This window comes from Podarcis liolepis (assembly GCF_965112155.1).
Source record: "Podarcis liolepis genome assembly, chromosome: 5".
Classification (NCBI taxonomy): Eukaryota; Metazoa; Chordata; class Lepidosauria; order Squamata; family Lacertidae; genus Podarcis; species Podarcis liolepis.
This window is the reverse complement of record NC_139556.1, coordinates 19,425,605-19,449,749: the sequence shown is the minus strand read 5'-3', so window position 1 is coordinate 19,449,749 and position 24,145 is coordinate 19,425,605. Positions and strand designations below refer to the sequence as shown.

Sequence of the window (24,145 nt, the reverse complement as noted above, 5' to 3'; positions counted from 1 at the left end):
CTCGTTGACCTCAAATGCTTACTCGCTTTGGAAAAAGTTGACTTTTTTTTTTCTTACGCTGATTCTGCCAAAGCATTTTGTAAGAGATGGATGAGACTGAATTCTAACGTAATTTATAAGCGTGCGAGGTTCAGTTATATTTATCTGCATAGTCCATGTTTAATTTATGTAAAGTCATCATTGCAGGCTTAAAAAAAATCCTTTCATATTTTGTTATAAGAACATAGGAAGAGCCCTTCAAAAGTCTACTGAGTCCAGCATCTTCTTGCCAACAATGGCCAACTAGATGCCTCCAAGAAACCCTCAAGCAGAACATTGTTACCATTCCTCTCCCATTGTTACCATGCTAGTCACTGAACCTGAAGGTTCCATTTGGCGTTATCATTCTCTCTGCATGCATAGCTCAGAAGCAAGCGTCAATCTCTCTGTAGCCAAAAGCCACAAGAGAGAGAGGTATAAACAGGCTTAGGTGAACCCTAAAGGTAGGAGAACCTCCCTCCAAAATCCAATGAGAACTGAGCATGCTCACTAGGTATGGAGCATTGGGTCAGCTGCAGATTTTTATTTTATTTTATTTTGTAAGGGTACTCCTCCAAGTCTATAGAAGTTCAATGTTGGTGGAAAGGATTCAGGACCTTGGGTTAAGTACTTAATTCGTTCCGGAGGTCCGCTCTTAACTTGAAACTGTTCTTAACCTGAAGCACTACTTTAGCTAATGGGGCCTCCTGCTGCCGCCGCACCGCCGGAGCACAATTTCTGGGTTAGCGGAGTGTGTAACCTGAAGCGTATGTAACCTGAGGTACCACTGTACTATGAAACTAATGAAGCTTAAGCTCCAGGGCCCCTAAACACAGAGGGACCCCAGAAGCAATTTTAGCCCATGTTGCTTAATTAAAAATAGGTCTATTCTAACAACAAACAGCTTTGGAAATTAGTGAAAGCCAGGGAATCCAGAGTAAATTACAACAGGGCCTGGGAAGCAGAGAAGAGCTTTCATTAAAGCACAGTGGAGTGGTATGATGGGGGGAGCACCCAGGCAGTGGTTTTTGGAGTGGGAACAGGGACCTTATAAGTCCATACGAGTGTCCCTACATTCAGCTGTGAAATGTTGGAGGGCACACATTCAGCAGAAATTCTCTCTTCAAGCACTTGCTAAGCCTCGATGTGAAAAGCTGGTCAGAAGCTACTCGGAGATATAACCAGACTGTGGTGTTTTTTTTAAAAAAGACACCCACACACCAGAGTGTTGCAAGCGCAGAAAGGCCAGAGGTAAAGTATTTTCCCATCCTGCACAGGAATGATAATATCCCAGGCACAGGGAGCGAATGAGCTCTTGGCCTTAATCTCCTCAATGGAGCTTTCTGTGGCTTTGCTCGAAGCACTGGAGGGAGAATGAATCTGGATGAGGGGATATCAGCGACTGAAAGGCTCTGCTCAGTCGAAAGCTGAACAAACCCTTGCCTTGTCTGTTGTTCAACATTTCTGCTACGGCTGTCAGCAGCAACCCTCTGAGCGGGGGCCGTTTTGACTTCTTTATTTTGGCTTTCAATTCCTGGATTGGGGTTTGTAGTGGTTGCTTTTGCGGGAGGGGGGGCGTGTCCTCGAATGCTATCCTGCCCTACGTAACTTGTGACCCATGAAGACTATTGCAACCCACTAACCACATTTTGTGACCTGCCAGGTGACTCCTCAGACCATTACATAAGAGGGCTGGGTGATATCACGTTTACAACATCACAATGCATTGCGTGTTGAGACCCCGCAGCCACCCCCTCGTTGGAAATAACTCACACAAGGACACAGATATTAGGTTTATGTTATTGGGCAAAATTTTGGCCACGACTTTATTGAAATTACAGAATGTGAGCGGTATTGGCTTAGGCATTGATTGGACCTGACTATATCTGACTTCTGCCCATTGTGCAGGAAGTCTAGTAAGGGTAAGCCACTGGTAGAGGGAGCCCTGTCGATGTGAACCAACTCAAGCTCCCCCTGGCATTCCCGTCAGGGTCGTGTCAAGGCCTTAGCCCCCCAGCCGGGCTTCAGACTAGATCAACACCCCTGGGTTTCTTTAACAGAATACCCTTAAGCATGGAAGGGCAGGTGATAGCCACACCTCCCCTCCCCCACACAAGGTCGAACAATGCATAACCGCAACCCTAACAAAGTTGTGACGATTGCTACGAGGTAGGCGAAAACCAAGTGGCCAGTGCCAATTTGCCAAGTGGAAAAATTCCTACCAGTCCCCTCGGACAACCAAGGCGACCAACTGAAGTCCATAGCAAGGCCATTGCCTAACCTGCAAAATAGGGAGGGAGGGCGGGTGATTGAGGAAGCGAGCCAAAGAGGAAGTCTTCTGGCTCGCTGCTCCATTTAAACGGCCCTGGCCATGCTTCCCCGGCCAGCGGGTTGGCTGGCCAGGCTCTGACGTGGCCGGGATCCCCCAGGCAATGGGGGACAAAGTCCCCCGCCCCCGGTGGGGAGTGGGTGGCCACCCGGTCCACCGCAACTCCTTCCCACTGGGAAGTGGAGCAGATTTACTGGCTAAACATCGCAATATAGTAATACATCGCGATGGTGAAAAGGAAGGAGCATTGGCACCAGCCCCAGGGTGAAACCGACACCGCTCCCACTGTCGCTAGTGTCTGGCACAGGGAGGGAAAAGGCAAACCACCCACTCAGCCAGAGAAGGTAGGTAAGGGACCGGCCAGCTGGCTAGCCCCACCCACAATATACTACCAGGTGAAAACACCTTTGCGATCTAGCCCTCAAACTGGTCCTGAACAATGTATCAATACATCACCCAGGCCTATTATATACAACTGTCTGTTCTTACAATCCCAATGCAACCTGGGATTATTTATTTCATCTACAATGAATCCAATTTGTCTAATTCTGGGCTTTTGTAATCCTGAAACAAGAGAGGACTGTTAAACTGTGGGTGAACATATCAGGCGACACAGTGATTCTTCAAACAGCTCTTGTTTATTCACAGGCCCAGAACAGAACTGGGCTGAAGGGTTCAGCCAACCTGCTTATATAGAGCTCAGCTATGAAGCAACAATAACAACTTTCTGTAACTATCCAATCACTGAACGTCGCTTTCAGTTCCTTATTTGCATATGTGGACCTGAGTGAAAACTATCTACAGTATCCCCCTGCTGGCCCAGGGTGAGAACTTCAGTACATAACAAGGACAGACAGTGAACCCATCAGAGGAGACTTCGAGCTACACAAAAGCCTTTTTTTTTTTTATCTGGGGCTCTCCCTGAGTGGAGAACAGCATCAAAACAACACATGGTGCATCATCGTTATAATAGGAAAGCAATTTTAAATCACAGAAAATCTAAATCAAGTCACAAAATTAAAAACAAAACAAAAATAAGTAACTAAAATATACATCCGGGCAGGCTTGCTGAAACAAAATAAGTTTTCAGCGGGCTTCTCTATATTGAGGGTGCCTTTCTAATATCAGGGAGTTCCACAGCACAGGTACTCCTGCCACACAATAATCTCTCCCCATAAGGAGCAAGGAAAGAACTTGAAGAATGTGCTGGAGAATAGTAAGGGCTTAAAATGTTTGCAGTCTGAGCCACTGGTGGATCTTCAACACGAGAGCTGGTTTGGGGGAAACCAGAGTTGCTTGCTACAGATCCTTAGGCAGCTCTGCTTTATATTTTGAAGACCAAGAACTTAGGGTGAATCACCACGCCAAATTATGTCCACTAACCCATAAAGAACATATTTTGTACGGTACTGGTCTGTATATTGGAAGTCCTAATAACATTTTAACACCTTTGATCACATCCTGTGCTAAAACGTCATTAAAAGTGCGACTATTGGCCCTAACGGAGCCCAGCCCTTTCCATGTGAGCTTGCTAAGCCAGCCAACTCCGTCTTTTGCCCTCCTTGTTTGTCATCCTTCCTAATTAAGTCTGCTTCACAGTGGCTCCAAAATGCACAGAATCCCTTCTCAAAAGGCTTTTATTTTTAATCCTCCATGACAAGCCTTATATCATGTTTGATAGAGAACTGGGGGTGCGTCGGAGAGAGAAATGAATATGCCCTGTGACTAGAGGAGAGGAGAGGCAGTATTTGTTGTAAAGGCCTTTAAGCTATCTGTCTAGAAATACAGCTTGTTGATGTGAGCTATTGATTTCCCCCACCTCACCCCAATTCACATAATTCATCTCTTGGCTTCAAAGTTATATAAGCAGCAGGAAAGAGAGGTACCATCCCAGGATGTACATACATCAGCTCACGTATACATCTATTGCATGCTCCTTTTCCCAAGCAGCAATAATGAGGTATTTTTGCAAATAGGGGCATAAGGAATATGCAGCTGTTTTGGGTGCACAACAGTCTCTTGAAGAGCCGCAATCAGTGGCGGAGGAAGCCTCTTGGGTACCTGGGGCGGCGTGCCCAGGGGTGGGCAAACAGCCCAGAGGGGCACGGTGCACAGCACCCATAGGGATAGAACAGGGCGCTCGGCGTCCCATGCCATCCCTATGGGCACCGCAGTGCTCCCTGTCCCTATGGACACTGTGGCGCACCCTGTGCCATGCCATCCTGTGCCGTCCCTATGCCACTGGGCGTATTTTCGCGATTGGATGTTCACGGTTGACGGGTGACACTAGCACTACCGGCTGCCCAGCAGGCAGTGCTCACCCCCCTGCTGGCAGCACTGCATGTCAGCCGGGGGTGCGAGCACTGCCCGCCGGGGGTGCCAGGCGGCGCCACCCACTGATTGCAAAAATCCGACTGGCAATCACATAAAACCACCCATCGGGAATGCGAGCGCTGCCTGGTAGGGGGTGCCAGGCTGATCGCCAGGCGTATTTGCGCAATCAGTGGGTAGATTTTCACAACAACGATCGCGCCAATCGCAAAAATCTGCCTGCCAGGGGTGCGAATGCCTCCACGCAGATCGGCCCAGGGGGATTTTGTCACCCCCCCAGGAATGACACCCAGGGTGGATCGCACCCCCCGCACCGCCCTTGCTTGAGTACATGCTTCTTTCTTTTGTCCTGTTGTTGTCAAACCAGATTCTCCAAGTGTGCCTCTTTTCCAGGGACAAGTCATGGATTTTCAGAAGGCATCCTGGTTTCTGATTTGATCCCGGAATGTCCTACTTTTCCTTAGGACGTCCCTATTTTCATCGGAGAAATGTTGGAGGGTAGGGTTGTCATATTTCAAGAAGTGGAAATACGGACACAAATAAATAGTTGAGCTCTCTCTCTCTTTTTGGAAGATTTCAGTTAGGTTGCCAAAGAACCGACCCCCAGACGTCACTTCTGCCATTGAAATCCCAGTAATGTCTGGTAAAATCTGGACGTATAGCAACCCTATTGGGCAACGCAGTCAGATGGGTGAGGAACAATAGTAATAGTAGTAGTAGTAGTAGCACACAAAAGCTCATACCAATAACAAACTTAGTTGGTCTCTAAGGTGCTACTGGAAGGAAATTTTTTATTTTGTTTTGACTACGGCAGACCAACACAGCTACCTACCTGTAGTAGTAATAATAATAATAATAATAATAATAATAATAATAATAATGGAATAACACGTCCCTATTTTCATTGGAGAAATGTTGGAGGTTATGTCTGTCAGTATGCATTTCTTAGTAAATACAGTATTTTTCTGATGTGTAAAGATATTTCCTATTCTACTTAGTTCAAGAGGGTTCTGGAGGCTTCTCTGTGTGAAAGAAACAAGCAGAAGGTTCGTGATGTTTGGGTTATTCTTTCAGAGAAGCTGAGTACAGCTGGTCTAAACTGGTTCTGTTATCTCTTCTGTCAAAGTCATGCTGACTATAATAAGTGGCCAGAAGGAGCCTCTTTTCACTTTTTCTTTCTCTTTTCCTTCTGGTGTGGTGTTCTGTACACAGTATGCTTAGTGTTAGGGTTTAGTCTTATTATAAGTTTGTAAGTTTAAAGTTAAGTCTGCTGCAACTGGATTTCTTATGGACGGTGTCAATCCTGAATGTATTGGATTTGTGACTATTATGCTCGTTTGCCTTCAGTAGCAATAAAGTTCTGTTGGATGAAATGCCTCTGGTTTATTTTGGGGGGAATCCTGCAAAGTGTTTTAAGTTTCACTCTGCTAACTATACATTGGAATCTGCTCTGGATCAATATTGAGTAGAATTTCAATGACAATGTCGAACTGGTTTCATAGGTTTGTAAATCACAACATAAAACTGCAAAACTTGCTTGAGGGGTGTGGGGCAGGGCGAATGGGAGTTTGCACACCACAAGCAATGATAGCTCTCTCATACTGCCTTCAGTGTCCAAACAACAAGAACAAAAACAACAACAACAACAACAACAACAACAACAACAACAACAATCCAGAATTTACCAGTGAATGCTGACAGCCATGTAAATGGGATTGTCAGCTTTCACTTGCAAATCTTTGAAAAATGAGGAAGCACATTTCTATTCTCAAGCATTAAAAAAATTCATCTGGGATCATCAGGATTCATATGTGAATGTCGACAGTGACCACATTCTGGACATTCCCTGTAATATAAATATATGTGGGATTGACTGAAAACCCAAATTCAGAAAGAGCTGCTAACTTATAGTGAATAAATAAATCTCCCTGTAGGTTTGTAATGATCTCTTCTCCCACTGAAATACGGCTCCTTCTTCAATTTACAGCGGAGGATGTGAAGGGTGGAAAGTGGCTAATCAGTGGAGAGAATAATCAATTCTAGTAAATTATAGGGAACAGCTGTAAGAGATTTATAGAGAGAGTGTTTCAGAGTAACACACATATACCATCCTTCTGATATTGAGAATCTATGTGTCATCCATGTACAAATAAAGATAAATATATCCCCAGGTAGTTGACATTTTGTTGTAGTAGAGGGGAAAAACTCATCCAGTAATTTAAGCACTTGCTTCACAGAAGTGATTTATGAACCTGAATGGTCTGATCGGAGGTACACAGCTTGAGTCTTAATAGAACCCCATTTTGAGAATTCATACATCCTTAAGAAAAGAAAACCCAGGATACACAAGACGTTTTATGTTACCCATCTATACTTTAAAGCATCCTACGTCTCCCACCAGGGTATCCTATGAGACCTTGAATATGTTTTTATTATCCTCTTATTTTTTAACATTTATTAAAGCGTTTTTTTCTGCCACAGGCACTGACAGTGATTTGCAATAAATTAATCCTACAGTTTAAACACTTAAAAATAACTTTGAGAAACATCAAATTACAGCTAGTGGTTGCAATCAAGCATTAACTCTGGCAACATTATGCTGATAAGTAGATAGATTCGACCAGCGCTGCATATGACCGTGTATCAAAGTGACCAGGATGGGTGCCAGGGGTTTCTCACTTATCTGACATCTAAGCACAAAGCAAAAGCCCATGGTTCGGTCATGGCCCCACAATCCCAAGAAATTGTTAGAAAAGAGATCAAAACTAAAATTGCCAAAATCCCAGCTTTTTATACAAATCTACAGTGCAACCCACAATACTGTGTACAGTTTGTTTGTTTGTTTGTTTGTTTGTTTGTTTGTTTGTTTGCTTGCTTGCTTGCTTGCTTGCTTGCTTCATAAAATTTATACACTGCTTGATTGTAAACAAAAAACCAACCTCAAAGCAGTTCACAAAAAGACAAAGCAAGATTCACAATTACAACAATTACAACACTAATTTTAAAAGTACAACAATAATTTAAAACATACTGAAATATACTCGGAGTTGAGAATGGATTTCATGCTATTTATTCTGCTCATAGTGGTGAGGAGGAATGGAAGTTCCCCCACAATATCTGTTTTATATACATTATATACACAAAGGGCTGCACGTGATTGGCTAATTCCAGGATTCTTCTGTAGGCCAATCAGGTTGTGGATTCACTTCCACCTGGAGCTGGATTGGGTGGCTCCTGCAGACCAATCATACTTCTGCATTGTTCTAGGACCAATCAGACTGCTGCATTTTGGATCTTATTGTTCTCAGTTCATAACACATACAAAAACTTAAAATACTACTACAAGTTAAAATTCACATGAGCATCAAGTTCTGGCCATCGCACCTCGTAAAAGATATTGCAGAGCTGTATAAGATGCAGAAAAAGGAACCAAAATGATCAAGGGACTTGAGCAACACCCATACAGGGAACAGTCACAGCGTTTGGGGCTTTTTACTTTAGAAAAAATATGGGTAAGGGAGAGACGTAATAGGAGTGTAGAAAACGATGCCTAGGTTGGTGAAAGTGAAGTTTCCTTCTGAATACCAGTTGCTGGGGAATGCAAGCAAGAGAATGCTAGCTGGGACTTAAGGGAATTGGAGTCCTCCGCATTTGCAGCATAGCTGTCAAGTGTCCCTTATTTGAAGGGACAGTCCCTTATTCCAGCGCCATGTCCCGCTGCTGTCCCTTATTGATGGCTATCCCTTAAATGTCCCTTAAATGATGTCCCTTAAATTTCAAAGGAAGCAGCTCCTCTCCCTCCCTCCTTGCCGGCCAGGGAGGAGGGAGGCTCCAGCTGTGTTGCTTGGCTGTGTTGCTCACCCAATAAGAAGTCTAAGAGCGACTGGGGGGTGGAGCTTGCATGCGTGTGGCTAGTTAATGCAAGCTGAGGGTTTTTTTGAATGCTGGACGCCATTTTGTTGCATGTGCTGCTGCAAACTTTGCAGTGCAAAGCCAGGCCGGGGAGCCATCTTCAGTTGAGGCTACATAGGCCTTGTGGTGCATGTGATTCAGATTCTAGTCAGTTGAACCTCTGGTTACAAAGTTGGTTGGACAGTGTTCTCGAAGCTACCAGCATGAGTTTGACCAGACTGCAGGAGGACAGGAAGACTGGAGTGCCTGGAACAGGTGAGGCTGCAGGTCCCTTATTTTGGCTGCTGGTCCCTTATTTTCAAGGCTGCTGGTCCCTTATTTTCAAAGCTGTAAGTTGACAGCTATGATTTGTAGGGCACCACATTGGAAACCCTGCTGCAGAGGATCGGAGCCTCTGGCAAAGAGGTTCCCAATTCAAGCCCCAGAACCCCTGACAGCTTCAATGAAAACACCAGTTTGGAATTTGTCAGAAAAGTCCCCAAATCATGTTGGCTCATAGCTCAGATTCTGATATAAGAGAATGCAGTGAGCCTGTAGTGAAAGATATATAGAAGGAAATATTTCCCACTGCCAGCAAATTAATTTTTTCCTGTCGGGAAAAGCAGTATTTCTGCACAAGATTTTTTCATTTATACTTTTTTTGCGGTAGCCGAACTATTCTGACAGAACTTCCCCAAGCAGCACGATTTATAACATCCAGAATCTCTTCCAGGAAACATGAGACAAGGCCTCACTTAATTCTAAATAAAAGGTCTTTTGGTGATGATGCTGTTAAGGGGAAGTAAGTTATAAATGTAGCTACACTTTGACAGTAAACTTATATTCATTTCAGAAGATCAGAAGTTATGAGCTCAGTTACAAGATGAGCTGCAGGGCTATAAAAAAAAGCTAGAAGTGATTGCTCACGCTGACACAGTATTTGAGCTTTTGAAAATGTGTATATTTGAGAATTTCAGAGAGAAAAGAATTTCCGTGAGTCATGAAATTTCCTCATAATGGTTTTTTTAATGCAAGAAAGAAAGTAACATGGGGAATACTCATGTGTATTTAGATACACTGGATTCGAAAGATTTGTATGTTGTGTTTGTAAGGAAGTTGTAAAATACAAGTTGTTCGTTCAAAACATGGTCTGTTTGAGCAGCAGAAATGTTAATAGATTTGGGGGCATGAGTGGGGATTTTGGGCAAGAATCTTATAGAGATATGTGAGTATGTAAATGTGAGCCATGTCAATAGATGATGTTTTTGACGCGTGGCTGAATTGTCTGTTCACTTCTTAGTTTAAACCAAGCTTTCCCACAGAAGTGTGAATGGTCACAGAAGAGGCTTCAAAGCACCATTACATGAATATGTTATTTCCTCTCATGTACCACATAGGGCTCGTCTACATGTCGTCGTCATCATCACCATTATCAGGGCTTTTTTTCAGACAGAACTCTCCAGAACTCAGTTCCAGCACCTCTCAGGTGGGCGCCATTGCCATAATTCATGGTGAGTTTTTTCTAGAAAAATTGCACTATTATTGTAAATATTATTGTAAAAATATGTACAATATTTTTGGCAAAGGGTTAAGGGGGTAAAAGAAATCACAGACTGAAAGTCCAGAGGTAGCATTATTATCAACTTATGATGGAGTGGAAGGTTCACGGGCTATGAAGGACTTGCTCACAAATTTATTGACAGCTGCACGAATTATAATAGTTAGGAAGTGGAAGGGGCAAGGAGAATATAAAATGGAAGAATGGAACAAAGAGGTGTGGGATATAGCTATTAATGATAAATTAACACGTGCCATTAAGGTAAAATGGGGAATATGCAGGAGAAATGATTTTGAGGAGATATGGAAGGTGTTTGTAGAATTTGTACTGTTAAAACGGAAGGGGGTCAAACCATCGCAAGAGGTGTTGAAATTTTGGGAGGTTGGATAGTTACAATGGAATGGTCTCAGTGGTGGGGTGCACATTTTTATTCTTATTTATTTATGATTATTACTTTGTCAAAAATAAATAATAAAATTTATTAAATAATGAAATAATTGAAATAACAAAATGCATTTCAAAAAAATTAAAAATTGCACTGCTATACAGCTTTAGATGTTTAAGGGGGGGGGAATCTTAAAATGGTTTACAACCTACATTAAACCACCAAACAAAACAATCCAGAGTAAAACAAAAGTCAAGCAGACGTTCAAAGCGACAGAATTTACAGGAAACTAAAATATTATCTTCAAGATTTCAAAATAAACATGACTAAAGGAAGCCACGTTTAAAACAGCGAGAGAAGAAAATACTATTATAAGCATGCAACATATCTGCTGCTGTTAATCCTGCCAATGGCAGTTCATGGCAGCCGACTGTGGAAGCTCAGGCTTGATCACCCGGGTCTGCAATAAGAGATGGTCTCTGGCCTCCTCAGCAGCCTCAGATTTTGTAGTTGGAGTCAATCAGAGCCCCTTCAGGCCAGGCGGAAAAAGGGCTTCCAGGGCTTCCAGCTACAGGGGTGCCATCAGGGGGGTGAGGGCCAGAGGACTCCCAACAAATTTCAAGAAGGGTGCAGGTCCCCTCAATATTCCATGGTCTTCAGCGGACTGCGACAGGGCTCCCTGCGGCTGCGGCAGGCCTTGTGGCCTCCTTCCACCGCGTGACATCACATGTGCACATCGTGCGGGTGATGTCACGCATGTGCTGGGCTCCCCCAAAGTTGGGTGGAACCCGGTGCCTCTGTCCATCCAAGATGGTCCACTTCCACATGTCCCTTGGGAAAACCTGCTCTTTGCTGCTGAATCGGAGCAAACTTCAAGCGGATTCTCTGCAGATTGAAGTTCGCTCTGATTAAGTGGTAAAAGGGCGGGTCTTCCCTGGGAAAACACAGAACACGTGGGAACACGGACCTGTGCTTTGTGGGCACGGGACAATCAGAAGTGTGAACAAGCCCAATATAGCTTTGCTAGATCTTCTGCAATTCCACACTGCAAAATTTCACCGATTGTACTTAGTGCATGATTTATTTATTTATAGATTTCTATTCGCCAAAATGATCCCAGAGCAATTTTCAAAAAGGAAGGTAATAGAAAACAAAATGCATCACTAAAAACATCAAAATGTATTCTCATAAATAACATAGTAAAGGTAAAGGGACCCCTGACCATTAGGTCCAGTCGTGACCGACTCTGGGGTTGCAGCGCTCATCTCGCTTTATTGGCCAAGGGAGCCGGTGTACAGCTTCCGGGTCATGTGGCCAGCATGACTAAGCCGCTTCTGGTGAACCAGAGCAGCACACGGAAACGCCATTTACCTTCCCGCCGGAGCGGTACCTATTTATCTACTTGCACTTTGACGTGCTTTTGAACTGCTAGGCTGGCAGGAGCAGGGGCTGAGCAACGGGAGCTCACCCCGTCACGGGGATTCGAACCGCCGACCTTCTGATCGGCAAGCCCTAGGCTCTGTGGTTTAACCTTCATCAATAACATAGCAGTGTCCTAAAAATGACTTAAGCACCTCTTGTGATGCCTCATTACAAGATGGCAGTTTCAACCCATTTCCTGTTTTAAAAAATCTCAAGTAGCATGATTAAGATCCTGGAGAGCCATTGACAGGAAGATCAGTCCCCTTATTTTTTTAACTGCTTTCTAATTATTGGACTACTTCGCCTCCACATGGGCACATTTATAGAGCTAGTACGACGGTGGGGGAAAATGTCCCTCTTGCAATCTGAGCCAAATTTTGTCTTGTACTGTTTTCCATCTAAATGGGCGAATGAGAAGGCAGCTTCACACATCCATAATAAGATAGTGACAGAGTACTGGCAAGAAGGGAAAAGCATGAGACAGTCTGAATAAGCAACAGTTATTATTACAGTCTGAGTAATGGGACAGACTAATGAAATTTAAAAGCTGCAATATTTGTCAACTGTTCACTTTCTTTTAGAGCTCCAAGAACAACTGTATCATTAAAGTGAGAATCGTTCAATATTCTTCCACAGCACGGTCTGGAAATTCTGAAGAGCTCCTGTTCATTGTAATATGCTTTCTGAATAAGAACCCGCTGGATTGTTTCCCAAATGGATTGACAAAAAATAGACTACAGATTCTCCTAATGTCTCTATTTTTCAAGGACAGTCCCGGATTTACAGAAGCCATCCCAGTTTATGAATTGATCCCAGAATGTCCCGCTTTTCCTTAGGAAGTCCCTATTTTCATCAGAGAAATGTTGGAGGGTATAGAGTTATGCGACCCATGAGCCAAGGAAGTAAGTAACTGTGCAACCTTTAGAAGACATCTGAAGGCAGCCTTTATCATTTCCCATACACAGAAACAAGTGTGCTAGATTTGTGGACAACAATTCTTCACCACCCTTTGTCCCCGTTTTATTGCCTTTGGGTTCAGTTCCTAAACAGCTTGTTTTTACCAAGGAAGTGCAACAGTCTAAGGACTCAGCTATACAGCTGCAAATAAAACATTTTAAGTGTGTTTTAAGTGCATTATACAAATGTGACACAAGATGGCGATGGTGAGCTTATGGCAAATTCAATATATTTTTTCCAAAACGCTTTTTAAAAAAGCATTTTCATGGCATTTTTTATATGTGTCTAGCTTCCACCTGAGCTGTCCCTTTTGCAACTTGAATCAACATCATTCCTGCAGTTTTGGATCTGGAAACCCAAATGCCAGCTTAAAACTTCTTCTTTTCCCCCATTGCACTCTTCAAATCCCTTGCCTTGTTGAACTTGTAATACTGAACTTTGGTGTTATTCTTTGAAGGAGAACTACTTGAAAATGATATACAGATGGTATTTAACTCCGAGCAGACTTGCTAAGATGTGTGAGACTGAATCAGATAAGTGCTGGAGATGTAATGAGGTTGAGGGTACGTTTTTTCTTATGTGGTGGACTTGTAAAAGGGTAAAAGAGTATTGGGAAATGATCCATAATGAATTGGGGGGGGGGGATGTTTAAAAGCATCTTTCAAAAAAAAAGTCCTTTTAATTAAGATGGAAATTCCCAGGTGTCAAAAAGCCCAAAAAAAGAAAACGAGCGAGGTCCCAACCAAAGCAGAATGGCAACTTAAACTGATGGTATATGCGCAGCTTGCGGATCTAACTTATAGAATAAGAGAAGAAGAAGAAGAAGATTTGTTTAAAGAAGATTGGAAAATGTTTATTGAATATATGGGGGGTAATTGTGTACACTTGAAAACATTGGCAACATTAAAATAAATTCAACAGTGTAAATAAGCTTTGATGGAAGAATGGAATACTGAATGGTTTAGTTTATGTAAAATATGCAGGGATTTTGACATGCAAAATGAACCATGGAAAGAGAAGAAGGGAAATCACTGGTATTTTAAGGTTGTCTAAATGAATGTTCTAAATTGTAAAACAAAAAATTTAATTTTATACACACACATACACACACACATGCATACACAGTGGTACCTCGGGTTACAGACGCTTCAGGTTACAGATGCTTCAGGTTACAGACTCTGCTAACCCAGAAATAGTACCTCGGGTTAAGAACTTTGCTTCAGGATGAGAACAGAAATTGCACAGCAGCAGCACGGCAGCAGCAGCAGGAGGCCCCATTAGCTAAAGTGGTGCTTCAGGTTAAGAACAGTTTCAGGTTAAGAACGGACCTCCGGAACGAATTAAGTTCTTAACCCGAGGTACCACTGTATATATAAACTTTGGTGGTCTGGTAACAGCGAGTCAGTTGAGTGAAGCATTTAATTGGCTAAACTTGCAAGGCACTTTGAAAACAAATCTTTGAAAGGCCAGGCAGCCTGCCTGAAGCAGGGCGGGATGAGGGAGCGAGAGGAAGAGAACGTCAGCATTTGTTACGGAGAAACCTCATTTGAGGAGCAAAGGTGAGCCGAGCCAGGCTCACCCTCCAGCAGCAGAAACTGCACCGGTCCTTGTTTGCCGGTCGGTCGGAGCGCAGCCTGGCGTCTTCTACTTCTCATCTGTGCTTCGGTTATTTTAATAAATATTTCTGCGATGATGGGTCACAATTGGTTTCACTGAGGAAAGCTTCCAACACTCCTTGGCTTGTTCCCCCAGGGACCGGGATTTGTCTTTCGTTAAACAGCGCTCGGTGCAAGTGAAATAATATCGGGCCTGACCTCATGGCACAGGGCAAGATAATCCAAATAAACTCGGGTCGGCCTGCCAGGCATCAATATTTTGATTCGTGAAGCTGGCCTAACGAGAACGCCGATCTCGGTGAAAATCAGCGCTCGGGCACGACTTCCCCGAATCAATCCCAACCCCAGTATTTGTGTTGGACAGCTGTGACAAAGAAAGCAGTCATGGAGATGGATGAGATTCAGGCACAGGACCCAAAAGCAACATTCTGTTTGGTAGGTTGCCACGTCACAACTAGGAGGTCCAACCCAGTCAGTTTGATGGGGCGGGGGGGATAGCTAAAAAGAAACTATTTTGCCACTACCTGAAATCGATGAAACATTCTTTTTTTTCTTTCTCTTTTTTTCAGGAAGGAGCAAATCAGTGGCCAGGGGACCTGATGGTTTATTTGTTGCAACAAAGGTTTCTTTTCTTTTCTTTTAATTTTTATTTATACTTTTCAAGTTTCACTCATTTTATACATTTCACTTATTTTATTCTATTTTATTTTTAAATATTTTATTTGGTTACATCCTTTATGAAATATCTCTCTAACAATTTTGCCCCACTCCCCTGGACCTCCCTCATACTTCCACTTTGTTTTACTTCCAATTTATTCATCCTGCATATTATTTCCCCAATTAATTCCTAATACATTTACATCTCCTTTTTTATTATATACATTGTGAATGTTCACTCAAATATTTCACTGATTTTACAATCATTTTGACATTCCAAAACTTGACCTCCTCCCCCCTCTTTCTGCGGCTCCTTAAATGTACTTTTAATATATTCTGCATATCCAAATTAACTTAATTTGCTCATTTATTCATCTTATTTAAATATATACTCTTATGAAACCACAGGTTATTACAATAATCCTGCCAATGTCTTTATCTGTTTACAATTTATCTGTAAATATTCAACAAACCATTGAGGAAGCATTCTGATCAGGAAACATACCATAAACTCAGGATATCTTGGTCTAAATTGGTGGTTTTCAAACACTTTCCTTGTTATTTCATTTGCCACAGTATCCATGTATGCTGCAGAGAATTATGAACCATATAGTACAGAGGGTCTTTTCAGTGGTGGCTCCCCTTTCAGTGGAATGCACTCCCTAGAGAGGCCTGCCTGGTATCTACAGTTTCATCCTTTTGCTACAAGGCACAAGCTTTTCCATTTAGCCCAGGCTTTTTAACATCTTTTCGTAATTTAAAGCTGCTATTGTCATTCTGGAGTGCAATCCTAATCATGTCCAGTAATCGTATTCCTTTGCATTGTCATTCATTTTATTTTATTTGGATGTGAAACCTTCAGGCCACAGAAACAAGTGTTAAAGCAGACTGGATTTTAGAGTTTCGTTCTCAGATTGGAGGTGGTGTTGTCTTCTGAAATCTTAGCAAATGATTTAAAACTTTTTCTTTTCCTGGTTATGTTTCAGAAAATAAAAGCCATTCCCAGCCCCTAATTTATCACCAAAGCAAGGCTGACATTAATTGCATTCTGTTATTACAAGCAGGGGTCATGTGTGTATTTCATAATAAAGTGCGTTATCTCTTTTTTTTATAGATATATCCATGCAGGCTAAACAACATTAAGAAACCTAAGGTCAAAGCCCAGTCAGTTAGAAAGAATAACAGGGGAGGCAATGGGTGGAAGCAATTTATTTTAAAAAACCCAGTGTTTTCCTTCTAAGATTATACCAGGATGTTATATTTAATTTAATTTATTAGTAGCATTTGTACCCCCACCCTTTAGCCCAAAAGGCTCTCTGAATTTAAGTCAATGTACCTCCACCGTTCTGTTCGGTCTGCTGAAATCCCTGCCATTCTGTGTTGTCCTAAAATCTATTTATTTTATGACAAATCTGGGTTGCCTGGCTCCCAGGATTCTAACCCCTCTGTCAAGTGGGACACACAGCATTCAGATGTTAGTTCAAAGGCAGAAATCTGCTCTCGACCATGGTTTCCAGGGAGCGTTGCAACTGCATTTGGTCGGTTGAAGTACTTGTAGCCAATGGCTTTGCCTCGGGCAATACCATCTTGATCATGAGTATTCAGAACAAGAATTTCCCCCTTAATTAAAAGTGTACCTAAGACAAATGTGCCAAGCAACAGCAATGAGGTGGGGGGCAGGAGAGAGAACATTAAATGACCTCAGAAAGAAAAGAGTCTGGAGTCACAGAGTGTGCAGTTAGTTTATTATCTTGTCCCTGCAAAATATTTTGAGCACAATTCTCCAGGAAGCTCCATCAGACTAAATGGGAACACTGATGTACAGCTCCTAGTCGTTTCAATGGGGTTTGCTCAAGCTAATCTCCTGCTGCCTTATCTCCATTAATAGAGGCTTTGACCAAATAAAGAATTTGAATTGATCACCTGACTTTTAACGAATTCATTACAGTGGTACCTCAGGTTACATACGCTTCAGGTTACACACTCCGCTAACCCAGAAATAGTGCTTCAGGTTAAGAACTTTGCTTCAGGATGAGAACAGAAATTGTGCTCCGGCAGTGTGGCAGCAGCGGGAGTCCCCATTAGCTAAAGTGGTGCTTCAGGTTAAGAACAGTTTCAGGTTAAGAACGGACCTCCGGAACGAATTAACCCGAGGTACCACTGTAATTTGTTGCCTATAATCAGATCCTCAGATGCATGACTTTTAAAGATTAGGGCGCAAGAACCTGCAATAATTTAATCACCGATGGAAGTAAAAGCCATTTTTAACATTTACTTTTTCACTGCTTGCTACGCTAACACCCCAGACCTCAGCTTAGCAGATACAGCCGTGCCTTGATTTGCATTGATTAAACTCCCCACAATTAACCCCACTCACCTACAATCATTATCCCACTTCCCTGGGAGTAAGCCCCACTGGATTGTGGTACAAACACAGATCAGGCAACCTTTGTCCATTCTCGTTCATGCTGCCAATACCAAAGTGGCCTATGCAGTTGTCCCATGTAAGGTTATCATCCCCAACTCTGGCACTGAAATCTCCCAGCAGAAATAGGTGTTCCCAGGCTCAGAGCCTCCTGGCAGTTTCCTGGTTCCCTCTTCCCCATTAATTCCAGGTATTTGGACCTGAGTGCCTTACAGTATGATGAGAAGAACAGGTCATTCACAGATCAGAGAAAGAGGGTGAAACATCTGACTAACTTAGAGTTAAGGTAAAGGGACCCCTGACCATTAGGTCCAGTCATGACCGACTCTGGGGTTGCGGCGCTCATCTTGCTTTATTGGCCGAGGGAGCCGGCGTATAGCTTCCGGGTCATGTGGACAGCATGACTAATCCGCTTCTGGCGAACCAGAGCAGTGCATGGAAACGCCATTTACCTTCCCACCAGAGTGGTACCTATTTATCTACTTGCACTTTGATGTGCTTTCGAACTGCTAGGTTGGCAGGAGCAGGGACCGAGCAACGGGAGCTCACCCCGTTGCGGGGATTCAAACCACCGACCTTCTGATCGGCAAGTCCTAGGCTCTGTGGTTTAACCCACAGCACCACCCGTGTCCCTTAACTTAGAGTTAATCTCTTTATTAAGGAAAGCAGGCCAAAGAACGAACGGTGACTTCTAGAGGCTGCTCCTGTCTTGATGAAGCAGTTGTATGGACTGGCTTGTAGCTCCCCCTTCACTCCCGAACCCTCTGTGTCAGGCCCCTCACTCTGTCTATGGCAGGATCCAAGGGACCATCTCTGTGTCTGCCTGGCTCTCTGCTTGGCAGCGTGCAATAAATGCCTCGTTCTGGGAGTGGTTGGAGCTGCTGTCAGCAGAGAAGCCATCAGAGTGGCTTTGTGGTAGAATGGCCAAGTCTGCCTTGTGCTGGGGCACCGGCCTCTCACCTCCTCTCCATCATCCTTCTAGCTCCCAGCCTCCAGTACTTCCCAGCTCTTCCCCTCCTCTGGGGTGTGGCCAGTTTCCCACCACCAGGACCCCAGATCCAAATTCTCTGTGCTTTCCCTGTGCCTTCCTCATCTAGTCAGTCCCTGACACAGTAGAGAAGCCTTTCCTATTGCGTGTCAAGGTCCCCAGGCCACCCCAAATAACTCACACATCACACAGAATTTTTTGTTTAAGGTTTTTGGCATAATTTTGGCCACAACTTTATTAAAATACAAAAATGTGAGTGGTTGCTTAGGCATTGGTTGCAACTATCTGCCCCCCAGTGGGGGACAGACTGACATTTCGCAAGCCTGAGAAAGTCAGAAAAGGGGAATACATTTGGGGGTAGCGACGGAGGAGGGAACCTGCCCTCGTTGTTGTTGTTTAGTCGTTTAGTCGTTTAGTCGTGTCCGACTCTTCGTGACCCCATGGACCAGAGCACGCCAGGCACTTCTGTCTTCCACTACCTCCCGCAGTTTGGTCAGACTCATGTTTGTAGCTTCGAGAACACTGTCCAACCATCTCGTCCTCTGCCGTCCCCTTCTCCTTGTGCCCTCAATCTTTCCCAACATCAGGGTCTTTTCCAGGGAGTCTTCTCTTCTCATGAGGTGGCCAAAGTATTGGAGCTTCATCATCACGATCTGTCCTTCTAGTGAGCACTCAGGGCTGATTTCCTTCAGAATGGAGAGGTTTGATCTTCTTGCAGTCCATGGGACTCTCAAGAGTATCCTCCAGCACCATAATTCAAAAGCATCAATTCTTCGGCGATCAGCCTTCTTTATGGTCCAGCTCTCACTTCCATACATCACTACTGGGAAAACCATGGCTTTAACTATACGGACCTGCCCTCAGCCTTCCCCAAATGCAACCAGGGGCTCTTGTGTGGCCCTAGCCCCTTGACAGGGTTCGGACAAAAGCAATAGCGAGCCCCTGTATTCCTTTAACGGAATCCCTTGCAGCAGCGGCATTAGAGGGGCAGGCACAGCCAATCCATGCCCCTCAACCAACCAAACCATAAACCAATGCCTAACCGCGACCTTACAAGTTGTGACGATTTGCTACACAGTAGGCAAAAACCAAATGGCCCCAGCCAATCAGCCAAATGGACAAAATTCCTACCGGGCCCCTGCCCCAAGAGCAGACGACCCCATGACAGGCATAGCAAGGTCAAAGCGAACAACCCCTAAATATAGGGAGAGGGGGACGGGCAATCCGATTCACAGAGCGAAAAGAGGAAGCTCTACGCCTCATGCAGGGAGTTTTAACATTTCTGGCTGTCAATCAACAAATGGCAACATCAACTTCTTCCCAACAACAAGGGAAGCCCAATCACAACAGTGGCCAATGATCAATTAGCCCGCCCACAACTTTGGAGTGTCCTGTCGGCCCCCACCGCAACACGTGCTCTCCATGAAGGAGAACACGCTTTGTCATGGATCAAAGCCTCTTCTAACTCGAGTCGTGGTACTGAGTTCTCAGACGCTGTCCTATGACTCTCACTCACTCAGATCATTGTTTGTACACTTTCCAATGCGTCTCGTCTCTTTAATGAGAGAGTCTCGTTTCAGTGTTTTCAGTAAACTTCCTGCCTTTCTGAGAAGTCAACGTAGTTCATCAGCAAAAACTCTAATGAGATGGTACACAGCACCACGCTCGTGTTCGCTGTATAATAATTTACATTAAGTCTTCCTGCTAAATACATATTGTTCCCATCAGCGAACAAACAGCTTATCCAAACGTCCAGATAATTTGAACAACATGTTACGGTTGCGGCATAATGCGACAAAGCAGGCAGTCACAGATGAGTGAGCAATATGCCAATAAAATGGAAAGAAATAAATTAGTATCATGGTAACACATGTGTATTCACAATTAATAAATTCCACTCCATCAGCCCATGATTTAATTATGCATTATGTATAGAGGTACCATGAATCATTCATGAATCCTGTTAACTAAATTGTTATTTGCAAGGCATGTGATTTACATTAAACATATTTACATTAAATTCTCCAAGTGGAGGCAAGAAAAACCTCTTGGCAATTTTTTTATATAGAAAAAAAGTTGGAGGGGTTGTTGTTGTTTAAAAAACACACACGATAAAGATGAGAAATTGTATCTTATGAATTAGAAAACAACATCTCCATCTACAGAAAACTAAAACGAAGCACACACTTCAGTCTATTCCGATTCATATATAGGGTCTCTTTCAGTGGCATGCAGTGATTTTTTTTTAAGTCAGTGACATCACACATGTGACATCACGAACATGACATCATGAATGTGATGACATCATGAGTGTGAGCATCGTGCCTCCCTCCCTAAGCTGGACAGAAGTTTCCTGGGCTTTGGGGAGGAGGCACCCGGGGAACATTTAGGGGACTAGCCTAGTCCCCCTAGTGATCTAGTTCATTGACCGCTTATCACTGGTCTGTTTGGGCTGCTGGTCTGGGGTCAGCAGAGCCTTTTAAACTAAGGCACAATGGTGGGGTTCTGTTGCCATTTTAAATGCACCCAGTCCTCTGGGTCACTACACACACACACACACACACACACACACACACATAGTGACTCCACAGATGGCAGGGCCAGTGTTGATGTTGGAAGTCTCATAAGCTCTCCTGGTGTTTAATACAAGGTTGAACTAAAGAACCTTTTGCAACCTTTTGTAGAAAACTAGTCTTTGGTTACTACAGCTAAATAATAATAATAATAATAATAATAATAGTAACAACAACAACAACAACAATCCCATCTGACTGGATTAGTTGAGGAAACAGTGCTTTGTAGGGAATAGAGTAGCTGCTTTGGAAGTTGATAATCAGGCATCCGCACAACATGGCCAGTCCAACGAAGTTGATGTTGAAGAATCATTGCTTAAAAATGGAAAGCATAATGCTGGTGGTCGACAAAAGAGGTTTAAAGACTCTCTCAAGGCAAATCTTTAAAAATGTAGTATAAACACCGACAACTGGGAAACACTGGACTGCAAGCACTCCAATGGGAGAACAGCCTGTGTCATGGGCTTTGAAGACGCTCAAATTCAGGACGAAAGGGAGAAAGGTGCTAAGAGGAAGGCATGCTTGACAAACCCTCACTGTGATCAACTCCCACCCAGAAACCTATGTCCCCACTGTGGAAGGACGTGTGGATCCGGAATTGGCCTCCACAGACACTTACAGACTCACTGTTAAAACCACGTTCATGGGAGACAATCTTACTCGGCTACGAGTGATCGCCAAAGAAGAAGAAGCTTTGTGGAGATCCACCATTCAGTCCAAGCATTCTTAGGTAAATTGAGGGACAATTGCTGAAAGATGGTGAAGATACAGCACTTGGGGAACAATCTGAACAGAAAATTTATATCTCAACATTTCCCCTTGATGTAGTTTTAATGGTCTGGATACCGAAGAATAATATAACTGCCTTTAGCAGATATTTTTTTAATGACCATTATAGTTTTCATATTTGGATACTCCTGCCCTGGTTAGGTTAATGCTATTTGCCTGCAATCATAGAATTGTGGAGTTGGAATGGGAACCCAAGGGGTCTTCTAGTCCAGCCCCTTGCAAATGTATTGTTTTTTTAATTCCTGTTATTATTTATTGAATTTCTATACCGCCCTTCATCTAAAGGTCACAGGGCAGTTTACAATATCAAGTGTATGCTCTGCCAAATGGAGTCCAATAGCTCTAACGTGGTTCACAACGCAGTCAAAGATATTCATTTAAGATAGTGATTTAAAAAACCAAAACATTAAGGACAAGCTGCACATAAAAAATCTTTACTCTAAAGTAAGGGCTTTTCTATGGTGGTAAGGTAAAGGTAAAGGGACCCCTGACCATTAGGTCCAGTTGTGACCGACTCTGGGGTTGCGGCGTTCATCTCGCTTTATTGGCTGAGGGAGCTTCTAGGTCATGTGGCCAGCATGACTAAGCCGCTTCTGGCGAACCAGAGCAGTGCACGGAAACGCCGTTTACCTTCCCACCAGAGCAGTTTACCCATTTATCTACTTGCACTTTGACGTGCTTTTGAACTGCTAGGTTGGCAGGAGCAGGGACCGAGCAACAGGAGCTCACCCCGTCGTGGGGATTCGAACCGCCGATCTTCTGATCAGCAAGTCCTAGGCTCTGTGGTTTAACTCACAGAGCCACCCGCGTCCCTTTTCTATGGTGTTAAGAGGGTGCAAAAAGGAGGAAGCCCTCATAATTTATTAATATTATTATATTATATTATATTATATTTTAGATTTGAGCATGTAAAGCAAGTCTCCATGACATCAATAATCTACAGTCATTTCTAAACAGTTTTAGACAATTTGTATTTTAGTTCACGGATGAAAAAAAGGTCTTTTTCTGGACCTGCTCATAAAAAAAGTTGCCAGATTAATCTTTACAGCCCTGATCCCAGTTTGGATGCACGACATCTTGGGCTTCTGGGGATGCCTTGAGGCGCAAGGGCAAGGTGTCTCAGCCAATTAAAGCAGAGGAAAGAGAGGACGAAGCATGACAGCTTCCTAGCTGGTCCTGGACCGCAAGCGTTCTGCCCGATTTAGAAAACCATTATAATAAAAAGGTTGGTTGATGTTCCTCAACTGGCTTGGTTTCATGAAATATTCAGATGCAGCCATTGAAAGGGAGAATGACTCTATGTTAAAACGACATGGCATTAATACTGCACTCTGTTGCATTTGGGTCGCTAGCTTGGCTTTTTGCGTTCTCAGGAGCCCATTTCCTCAGAAGGATCAGCACAAAGGCGGACAATTCCAACAAGAAAGAAAAACTGGAGGCACCTAAAGAAAGCAGCAGGGCAACATAAGGAGCTTGCCGGGTGAGGAAGGGAATGTATAAGAAATGGAAGAAAGGAGAAATCACGAAGGTATTGAGGAGATGCTCATCCAATCTATTAAGTTGTGAGTGGACATAGCAGACGACACAGAGATTTCTCCAAGCGGCTCTTTATTGTAAGCTGGAACTGAACTGAACAGCTCAGACGGCCTGCTTTTATAGGCTGTCAACATTGTAACAACAACAACCCAGGGTTTCCCGCCTAAATTAACTTACGTGGACCTGAGTGAAAACTTTATACACAATACACCTGGTGGCCAGGGTGAGAACTTCAATACATAACACAATCTGCAGATGACACCAAACTGGGAGAAATAGCCAATGCCATTGAAGAGAGAATTGGGATTCAAGATGACCTCAGCAGATTGGAGGACTGGTCCAAAACTAACAAAATACATTTCAATAGGGCCAGTGCCAGATTTATGTATAGGCTTAGCAGGCTGAAGCCTAGGGCCTCTAAATCTAGGGGGCCTCACCAGCCCGCCCGCTCCCCAGTGGGCAGTCTCCCTCTCCCAAAATTGCAAACCCAAGACTTCATGCGATGGCAGGGCAACTCGGACCTCTAAATCTAGGGGGCCTGGCCAGGATGAAGGCCTGTAATATACTCTGGGCTTTACGAGCTTTACAAGGCATCTGACCCTCACCTGAGCCTACTTCCCAAGCTACCAACCCCCACCTGGGCTATTTCACTATTCAGGTCAACTTTACA

The 24,145-nt window shown here is 43.6% G+C and overlaps 1 long non-coding RNA gene across 1 annotated transcript; it reads left to right on the top strand.

The window, feature by feature from the left end:
* The first annotated feature begins 400 nt into the window (after positions 1-400).
* On the top strand, positions 401-12,665 carry LOC310706734. Its single transcript, XR_014526128.1, has 3 exons — positions 401-482; positions 9,967-10,080; positions 12,571-12,665. It is a non-coding gene; the product is annotated as an uncharacterized lncRNA (long non-coding RNA).
* The last annotated feature ends 11,480 nt before the right edge of the window (positions 12,666-24,145 follow it).